The sequence below is a fragment of the Lepisma saccharinum genome, chromosome 16 (genome assembly GCF_977018435.1).
Source record: "Lepisma saccharinum chromosome 16, izLepSacc3.1, whole genome shotgun sequence".
NCBI classification, from domain to species: Eukaryota; Metazoa; Arthropoda; class Insecta; order Zygentoma; family Lepismatidae; genus Lepisma; species Lepisma saccharinum.
The window spans coordinates 4,644,869-4,655,853 of NC_139244.1; the positions used below are offsets into that span (position 1 = coordinate 4,644,869).

General features: G+C 39.6%; 1 protein-coding gene across 1 annotated transcript in view; it reads left to right on the forward strand.

Annotated features, from left to right (window-relative positions):
* fusl (transmembrane protein fuseless) overlaps window positions 1-10,459 on the forward strand; it is a 362,638-nt gene extending 352,179 nt beyond the window's left edge. The window contains exon 6 of the transcript XR_014443485.1: window positions 10,445-10,459. The gene's annotated coding sequence lies outside the window, so the exon portion shown is untranslated. The remainder of the gene's footprint in view (window positions 1-10,444) is intronic.
* The last annotated feature ends 526 nt before the right edge of the window (window positions 10,460-10,985 follow it).

The following is a 10,985-nucleotide window of genomic DNA, read 5'->3' on the forward strand; positions in this document are numbered from 1 at the left end:
AGGCTAATCAAGACTGGACCTACAGTTTAAAGTGTGGAATCCAGCCACTTTTCTCCAGGTGGGTTAATACTATGGGTGCGTTCCGAAAGTGTTAACGTAATGAACAAATTTTTCAAAGATAACTGGGCTTGTGAACCTGGTGAAACCAGTTATTTTACAGACTTACGGGATGGTCTAGACAAAAGCGCAAGTGCAACATCTTGTTTGTGGAAATTTTCCACATGGCATCCAGCAGACACTGTTACTTATTTTAATCACATTGTATGAACAGTTCAGGCACACTCATCTTGTGCATGTTGTACATTTTCTGGACCTCTCCGCTGGCTGCCTTGTAATCAAGGGGTCCCGGGTTCGATACCTGGTGGAGGCACATTGTGGTTCAGATCCCACTTTAAACTAGGTCCAGTCCCGATTTGCATTACTGTGCATAAAATGGACTTAACACACCAAATCTATAAATAAATATAATACATTTTCTGAACTAGTGCAGTTTGAAGCCATCATGCACATGCTTTGTCTGCAGGCAGCAGACGGTTCTCACCGAACAAACTAGCCTCCTGGCCCATGCATTTCGTGTAAGAATAAAGTTCAACCATCACACATCAACCAACACTGACTTTTGGAATGGCATTATGAAACACACGAAAGCTCTTAAGGAAGGGGCAAGTGATTTTCCTGACTTGTGTTTTTGTTAGCCTGGCCCGCTGCAGGCAGGTTGTAGTGACGTCTGAGGCCCAAAGCTGGTGGTTTCATACAGTTACTCGTCTCCAGTAATTATGTCATGGTCAGAATGTCTACATATATTTTTTTTAGTAACAGTATTCTGCGATGGCAAGAGTTAAAATTTTGAACAAGATATAAGCCAAACCCACCCAAAACACTTAATCCAACACGATGGGCAGGAATATAAGAAATTGTGTGTTATTAAAGAGAGGCTTTTTGATGTATTGAAAGTATATTTCTTATATAATATTAACAAGAATACAAGAAGTGGGGCTATTGGCCTTCAGGAGAATATTGAATCTTTCAGTTTCATTTCATTATTGACTGCTCAATGTAAAGTCTTGGAGCAGATGAATATCACTTCCAAGTCATTACAAGCACACTCTCTTGATATACCTAAACATAATTTCTTACGGAACGCTTTCTTAGAAGCGACTGAACTTCGGTGATCATTTGAATCACTTGTTGAAATGATAAATTATTTGTGCCAAGTAGGAGGATTTCAAGTGAATTCTCTAACGAGAATAAATATATAGAAGCACTTTGACGAACTCTGTCCAGGCCCGTAGCCAGAATTGATCTCCAAGGGGGGCTCATGGGTTATCAGGGGGGGGCTTTGTAAATGAAGTCCATTTTTCAAAAGTTCAACAACGTTAAATGAAGGTAAATTATGTGTGTGGGGGGAGGGGGTCATTAAGTTAGATAAAGTTTAGAAATATCACACAAATACTACATTTTTCTATGTTATTTAAAATATCACTGGAAGTGTTAATTGGCTGCTACTGCAATCATCCCTTACCACACATTCCATACTACGTTTGATGATACAGATATTTATATTACACAAGAAAAGATGGACAATATTCAATCATAGGGTCTACTGTACATTCCACTCCCCGGCCGAAACAATAAAACTCCCCTTTGTTCCCAAAACTTGGGAGCTGTTAACCTTTTACGCAGATGCAGAGGGAATTTGCATAATGGCATCAAAGTCACAGATTTCTGTATAACTGGGAGGTTGCAACAGGGGCAACGAAGGTACAGATAAAGAGGCTCTCCTGTGAAGGAACTTTCTAAAGTCTAGAGAAGAGAATCTCCTAAATACTTGCCGCTACTTAACAGGCACGTGAAAAACTAAATATGCTGACCAAGGCAGTAATTTATTTTATTAAAAACATAAACTAAACGTAACGTTTCAACCTTCTAGCAAGGTCTTCATCAGACTCTGTATCAAGTACAAAAGACTTTACTGCCTTGGTCAGCATATTTAGTTTTTCATAATCATGGAAACAAGGCTTAATGGTGTTATAACAGGCACGTATCCAGGAATTCCTTTCGGGGGGGGGGGGGGCGCTCAACACCATTTTTTAAGGGGTATAGTAAGAACCTCACAATTGTATGTTCAAGACCAGTGGTGGCAATTGGATTCCAAAACAGGGGGGGGGGGGGGTTGCGGAGGGTGTTGGTTGACAAGGCTTAACATTAAGAGGCCATAATGTTGAGGCAAGAAAATAAAAAAATGGGGAGCAACTATCCCTTATTAATCCGTTGCCACTGTAAGGCTGTCATTTTAATCAGAACGTGATATCGGAACATTTTTTACCACTCGCCTCCTCTGTTTCCATGCATTAACATTGTGTGCCGGAACCATCTCAGTATGTGTGTTTGTCCATTTCTTCTCACCAGGCATAAAAACATCTATGGTGTCTTTTAGTGTTTTTACGAAACTGTTGCACATGCACGGGATGGACAATCCACTCGACAACGTGAGATTCAAATTGTGGGCTGCAAACTGGACGCAGACAGCTCTCGAATATTTCTCTCTGATTCGAGCCTGAACACCACTAACGTGTCTTGTCCTTCCATGTTTGCAGCTCTTATAAAAGCCGAAACCCACCAAATTGTTCAGATTCAGGCCTTAGCACTCACAAGTGTTCAAAAATGCCTGTCACAGCTTCCGCTGTCTTGTCATATATAGGCACGTAACAAAGGAAGTCTTCTTAAATACAGGTGGATCACGAAACAATTAATGCACAGTGAAAACCCTTCCGTTCCCATCACATCTAATGTTTCGTCTCCCAGCGTGATCAAATGCTTACTCATTTATCTCCAGTGACGTGCCCAACGGAGGGTTGGTGAGGCCATAACCCCATTTGACCCAGTACATAGCGTAAGTTTTGTTAATTTTGTTCCTCTTGAACAAAGACAGGAAAAAAATGGCAAAATCAGGACTGACCACCAAAAATAGTATGCGTAACCCCTCTCCCTTCCGAAAATCCTGGGCACACCTCTCTTTATCTCGGACACATTTCTTAAAGTCAACTCACCAGACGTTTTTATCCGTATTGGAGATTGAAGTAAGATGCGTTCTTCCTGTAGGTTTGGATATGATCCTTTAAGGTGCTGTCGTCTGCCTGCCTTCACACCTAACCTTAACAAGGCCTTAATTTTCCATCCTTGTGACTTGGATTTTCAAGACTTAGGAAGGTTTCAGACCGAAGGGACACGCGATACATGTCGATTGAAATGGGCCAATCAACAGCAACGTTTCACACCGTAGCAACACAAAAGGCCACACAAACCTATTCTTCAGGCGACACGGTGTGAAATCTCCCTTATTAGGCTACTGTCATTGTCACCTCGAAGTAGTAGCTCTTGTTGACCAAAGAAAAAATTCTCCTCAACCGGTGGGAATGCTCCTCAGTTTTCTCCTCTCTCCTATATTTTCTGTGTTTGTTCACTATACAGGCAACACCTTACGATTTGATATACACAGGACATGTACTATGTAGACATTTTAACGAAAAATCGGTTGAAGTCAAGGATGGCTAAGTGGCTCAGTTGTTAGAGCCCTGATTTGGGTCCTGGTAGAGCCTGCAATTTCCGCCTAAAATGTCTACATATGCAACATCTTCTTGCTTTCTCTTCTCGACATTCATAAAATTTTCTGCTGTCTCTTTATGGTAATTAAGTGTTTGAATGTGTTTCGAACCCAGTAGGCTTAAACAAAAGTATTTTTTTTATACCATGAAATTCTCTGACTGCATATACGAAATTTAGTTCTGGCAAAACTAAATCATCACTCAAAACTTTGATTTTCAGTTGATCCATGCAGCTTATTTCTGTTTTAATAAACCACTCCAATACCCGGTACTGCTGAAATATTCACTTTGGAGCGAGAGAGAGGGGGGGGGCTTGATATCGTCGGCCCTCGAACCGAACTAGCACTACACTGAGGCCCCAGAAGTTCTGCTGTCGTCAATGTCTTCATTCTCGAATCACTATATCTTATAAAGCAACCAGACGACGCTGACTGATCTGATCACCAATCGACTGTATAAATTGTCACACTTACCTTTGAAATCTCATTAACAGATTCTTTGTACAGATCAACCGAAAACTTAAATCCGCGTATTTATATCCTCATTATATTCTAGAAAGTTCCGCAGATAAAACGATTCGTTAATATTGCCAGTAGTTGACTCCTTCTCTCATTCAAGAACGTACCCTCTCCCCCCTTCCAGAGATTAGAAATTACAACGAATCGCCCTATGTGTGGCGCTACCTTTGTTGGGCAGCTTCCAAATCCTGACAAGTCTCTACATAGTGCTCAAGTGCGCTGCGACAACACCGAAAGCGTAAGAAAAGTTTACGTTCAATATTATCAACAATAGGGTTATAGAACATTTTCCGTCTTGCCTCGATAATTGTCTATCTCCTTAAATCATCGTCACATTATTTAAAAAGCCAAAAACCTAATTTTATCTAGTGTAAAATAAAAATTTTCCTGGGAGGGCTCGAGCCACCTCAACCCCACCTTGGATACGTGCTATTAACAATAACAGGGTTATAGGACATTCTCCGTCTTGTCTCGATAATTATTTCTCCCAAATTATCATCACATTATTGAAGAAGCCAAAATCCTAATTTTATCTAGTGTAAACAGAAAACATTCCTGAAGGGGAGCTCGAGTCTCCTGATTCCCACCTTGGATACGTGCTATTGACAATAATAAGGTTATAGAAAACTCTCCGTCTTGTCTCGATAATTATTTCTCTCAGATTTATAAATTTATTATCTTCACATTATTCAAGACTTCAAAAATCTAATTTTATCTAGTGTAAATTGAAAAATTTCCTTGAGGGGGGAGAGCTCGAGCCACCTCATCCCCACCTTGGATACGTGCTATTAACCATAACAGGGGTATAAAACATGCTCCGTCTTGCCTCGATAATTATTTCTCTCCTTACATTATTTTCACATTATTCAAGAAGCCAAAAACCTAATTCTATCTAACGTAAACTGAAAAATTTCCTGGGGAGAGGGTCGAGTCCCCCGTGCCCCATCTTGGGTACTTGCTATTATCAATAACAGGGTTGCGGAACATTCTCCGTCTTACCTCGATAATTATTTATCTCCTTAAATTATTGTCACAACATTTTATTTCACACCAGAAAAACGAAAAACCTCATTTTATCTAGTGTAAATTAAAACTTTCGGGGGGGGGGGGGGGCTCGAGCCCCCTAAGCCCCCTCTCTGGATACGTGCCTGCTACTTAGGACTTCTTCTTATAAATAAGATGAACAAATGTAATAACTGCTGTTCATGCTCCCTGAATTTATCCTTCATCTAAGTTGTGAGGAAAATAATATCTGCTGTCTGCGAAAAAAAATCACAAAATAGTTTTACCCAATGTCAAGGGGGCTGACCTCAGTGCCAGGGGGGCTGCCTGGCTACGGGCCTGACTCTGTCCAAAGACTTGCCAACCAAGAGAGCTGGTAAAACATATCAATATTTTACCCGATGATAGACACAATATGCTCACAACTGGATAATCGTTTTCAACACATGAAAGCAGTTGTAGAAACGTAGAAAGTGATACAACCTTCTAGTGGCGTGGTCACAAATACTTTTTTTTTCAGTATTCAGCCTTCAATTTGCCATCTTTTCCTGCGTTTGACATCCTTTTTTTTTTAACAATTACTAGGTCAAACGGGGTTATGACCCCCACCAACCCCTCCATGGTCAAGTCATTGCAACCTTCTTTTTGTCAAAATCTATAGACACTGAGCTTTGCAAAGAACCTGAAAAATTTGCTAAAATATTTCCAAACCTTTCTTTCAGTCACAAATATTGTCATAAGTTCTTTCAAACACAAGATAAAGGACATGGAGGATGTGAAAGACCTTGCTCATATTCCTGTGATGCAACATAGTTCATAGACTTCCATACTGGGTGGCCAGAATTAAAGTTACCCAACTCTGTTACTCTGTAGCCTGTTTGAGACATCGTAGTACTCTGAAATTTGGTGAATTCTCTATGCAGACCATGGGGAAGAGGATGGCGATAAAAAAGAAATAGTTCAATTTTCCGCCACCAGGTTGAAATGTGGCGCTGTACTTCCATGATGGGTTGTAATAATGATGTAAACTGCTTCAATTGGTTATGGATTTGCCTTTACCTCGTTTTCTAAATTTAAAAGTATAAAAATCTAATTACGGAATACTGTGAGTCAGGAACATGTAGTGGTCTGGCTTTACTTTCAACTGAAAATGATAGAGCCAGAAAAAAATCAAGTTTAATAAATTAATCATTATTCTTAATTTGTTAGTGAGTAAAGTGCATACACCCTGTATGCTAAAATTACGCATTTTTGTATTTGTCGATCCAGCCACTCTAATAGCAGTAACTGGGGGCCCCATTAGAGTTGTCTGCCCCAGGGCCTCCATGAGTCCTGTTCCACCGCTGCCCAAGCAAGTAATATGTTATAATTCAACACAGGTAAGAACAGGGGAAGCGAAAAATCAGGCGAAACCTGTGTGGGATGGGAAGCTCAGTCAGGTTCGAGTCTTAGTCAGGCCTATATTTTTCACTGAAATTTCTAAACTATTATAGTTTTACTTCATAAACCCAAATAATTTTTGTGTAAAAAATTCACGACATCCTCTGAATTATTACACTTACAAAGGAAATGAATCCATGAACACTTGATGGGATTTGCAAATAAGACATAACTGCAGTTGAATTAAAGTTTTAATAATTTATTCAAAATACTAAGGCCAAACACAATTATTCACTATTAACATTTTTGTTGGTCTTAAAGGACTTCAGATAACATTTATTTATTCACATCTGGATATTAGTGCCGATATTCGGACACAATTTGGAGAAAAGTACCTCAGTTGAAGTATGGCTGTAGCCTGGAAAAGTTATCTTGGGGGGGGCTTCATTTATAATTGTACCCATGGGCATCGCCAGAAATTTGAGTAATAGAAAAATGACAATAATAATTAAAATTTCATGATAATAAAACAATTTGTTCCAAGATGTATTATTATTATTTCTGTTATTATATCCTTGAGGAGACTTTTCTTCTCGATCCATCAGATGAATTAATATGCAGCACAACTTTTTTTTTTTCATAGTTATTATATTTTGTCATTTAATTTTAGATACCTTTAAGAAGAAGTTTTAAAAGTTAGATGGAAGTTATAGTCATAAACTTTATGTTGTTTGACCTGTCGCATAAAACTTTTTTTTTTTAATTTTTAAAACTGTGGAACCAATTGTTCTTTGGATTAAATGGTACAATATCAAAAAAGAAAAAAGAACATAACCTGGTACTTGTAGTGGAACCTCAATTTTTCGATCTTGCCGTAGTTTTTCATCATCATTCTTCGCCGTTTCCTGCCTATGGTTGGGTCGGCATTAGGGTGATGACTTTTTCATTTTTTCTTTCAAAAAATATTTCCTGTAGCACAAATGGATGAACTTTTGCCTATTAATGACTAAAATGAGGTATATTCCACTGAAATATTGAAAAAGGTCACGCACAAACCATTTTTAAATTTTATGTATGTCATTTTACCATTTCATAAAATTGTATTAACAATATTTGTATATAATATAATTCAGCAAACAGAGTTGTGCAATAATTTATGCACCAGAGAATTGTATGGAATATTCCAGAAAATCATAGAACGCTGTGCGCCGTCTGGCCGGATTGCGACGTCACGGTGACGTAATTACATGGGAAGCTTCTGTACAGTACTAAAATTTTCTTCAGCTGTTTCGCAGTGTGGTATAAACTGCTATAAAAGCGAAGTGTTCAAAGCGGGTAGTTGAGTTTTGATTAGATTAATTTGGTGTCAACATTATTATTGCCTTATAACTATTGCGCAATGTGCAATTTTGCATTATCCAGAGTATATTATAAAGAAATCCTTGTATTATTTGGTGAGCTACATTGAACTCTCTCGCTAATTATAATTGAGCATCTAATATATTATTAGTGTCTGTCTTTTTTTTATTTTCTATAATTGTTTTTTGCTTGTTTTTAAATAAAATATATGGAAACTCAATAACAGTTTCTTTAATTTGTTACGTATTTAATATTTACGTTCAGGCCTTTTCTATTTCTGTTGCTGCGTAGAAGACAACATGTCGTTCAAGAAGACCTCTTCTAACACGGAGAAGAACAAGGAAACCTGGACAAAGAACTTAGTCCAGTTTCAAGCGCCATCAAGAAGAGGCAACGTGGCAATTTATGAAGCACCCTTGAGTGAACGGAGTCGCATGCCGCTGAAAAGCCACGTCATTGGACGCTTCAAATTTCTTGAATCCACTGCCAAAGAATGGAGAGAGAGGATCAGTCTAATTGCTGTGGAGCTTAAAGCCCTATGGAGCAAAACATTGAACTTCCCGCATGTATCTGATCAAGCCATTTGTGCAAAACTAGCAAACCTTCTGAAAGACTATGTGCGATGCAGAAAGAAACAAAACTTTGATTCATTGAATGAACTGTTTGACGTGACCAAGGTGAAAGGCGAATGGATGTGCAAAGAGGATGAGAAAACCTCTACAAACTGCAAATTGAGAGCAAGGACCAGGTTGGTTATTCCAGTTGCAAACATGCTAGTGCAAAGACCATCCACCCATCCAAGCGAAAGAAGGCAATGGAAGCGACTGTGTCAACACTTACCAGCTCAGCGTCACCTGATTGTTCCGACAGTTACAGAGACTCATCCGACAACAGCAAAGACAGTCCTTGGGAGGATGAGAATGAAGCATCAACGAGCACAAGGATGCATAACCCAACAGGCATTGCAAGATGCTTTGTTACAAGCTCAAAGCTGTCGTCCCATGGAGCAGCAAAGGTGTGCCGCCAGGTTTCTGGTGAGGGCATTGAAATCCCAACAACATGTCAGTCAGCAATCCACAAGGCTATCTACACGAGAGCTGCTCAGATGAAGAAGCACTTGGTGAGCACGCTTCATCTTGAGAAGTGGAGCATACACTTTGAGGGCAAACACATTGATGGCTTTGAATATCAGGCCGTGGTCCTCAAGAATGAAGCAAAAGAAATTAAGTTGTCTGTACTCAAATTGAAAGATGGGAAAGCTCAAACAATCGCAGAAGGACTCCAGGATGTGTTAGAGGAGTTCAACCTGTGGGGATCAAGTGTGATGATTGTTGCTGACACAACAAGCGTGAATACTGGCAAGAAGACGGGCGTTGTTGTTCGGCTGCAGCAAATGTTCGAAGAGAAAGGTGACCCGAAACCCAAGTTCATCAGTTGCCAGCACCATGTGCTGGATCGCGTTCTTCGTGTTGTCATGGACGATGAGCTCCATGGTTCGACTAAATCACCAAACATCGAGTACTTCTTTGTGCAGGATTTGATGAGCAATTATGATAAATTGAAATCAGCCTTCAGCAACGGTAAAACTGAGATAAAGGAAACAGGCAGCTGGAGAGACGACATGAAGTTTCTCTACCACCTCACTCGTGTCTTCCGTCATTTCACTGACAGGAATGAGATCCCCTTCGTGAAGTTTCAACAGATCCCAAACATCAGCAATGCACGATGGAACTCTCGTGCCATTCTAGCCCTTCTTGAGTTTATTCTGATGCCTGAAACCCGGAACAGGCTGCGTAAAATTTGTTCATTCATTTCCTACTCATGGGCTGACCATTGGTTCAGCAGTCAATTGTTCAGCGCTGAAGATTTTGATGAACTATCTGCAGTTCTGAATGACTACCAAACAGGTCTCAAATGCTTGAAAACCCACTGGAAAACAGATGAATCTCGAATCAACATTGCCCGAAGCAACCAGTGCTGTGAGCGTGCGATCAAAGTTATGCAAGACTTGCACGACTCCTGCCGCAACAAGGACAACCTCCCATTGAGATTCATCCTGTCCAATGACATCATCGTGAATAATTGACTTCCTTGTGTGTTTGATGACCCTATATAATGTTGTATATATGTGACTCTAAAGCTTGTGTTCAATTTTATATCTGCTTACAGTGACTTCAAAAAATGGGCAAAAAAAACTGATAAATAAAATTTTTTAAATCATTTTGTGCGTGAGTTTTTTTTATCTAATCAACTTGAAAGTAAGATTTTATGTAATCTTTAATGAAAGCTCATCAAATTATGATACAGGGAAATGAGGTTGTAAAAAAGTCATCACCCTAGTCGGCATAGAAGTGAAGCCTCTCCATTTTTCCTGGTCTTCCACAATTCCTCTCTTTTCACGGTGTTCCAATCTTGCCCTCTTCTCCTAACAATCTCCCCTATCTGCTCTTTCCACCCACATCTTGGTCTCCCCCTTGGCTTTATTCCCACTCCTTGTCACGGGTTCAAATCCTGTGATTTTTTTTCACATAAAGTGACACAAGTTGAAATTGTGGCATTGTGTTTGTTTGTGACCTGTAGGGGTGTGCGGGACAGAATCCCGATGTTCGACACGGGAAATGTTCAAAATTTCCCGAAGCTCTGGAAATCTCGAATTCTACACGTCATTTTCACTTTAAGTGATTGTTTTCGCATTTCTGGTACAAAAACGAACAATTTTCGATAAGTTCCAGACATTTACTATGCAGAAAACGTCGAGAATTATCGACTTTTCAAAATGACCAACTGCTCGGGATCGGAACTGGAAATTTTTATTCCCGATCCCGACTTTTCGGGATCCCGCACACCCCTAGCATTTTGTGAAAGATCACGTGTTGAAATCCTGGCGAGGTATTTGTTCTATCCCTTTTATCCCGTTACATTAAGTGTCACGGGTTCAAATCCTCCCAAGAGTGTTTTTTTTTTTTCACATAAAGTGGCACGTGTTGAAATTGTGGCATCGTGTTCATGGACGTCCGCAGGATTTTTTCGAGGGAGGTGCAAGGAAGGTATTTTTTTTTTCCAGAGGGGGCATATTTTTTTCCAATAATAGTGTTCATCCATCAAAAAACATTGCTTGAAT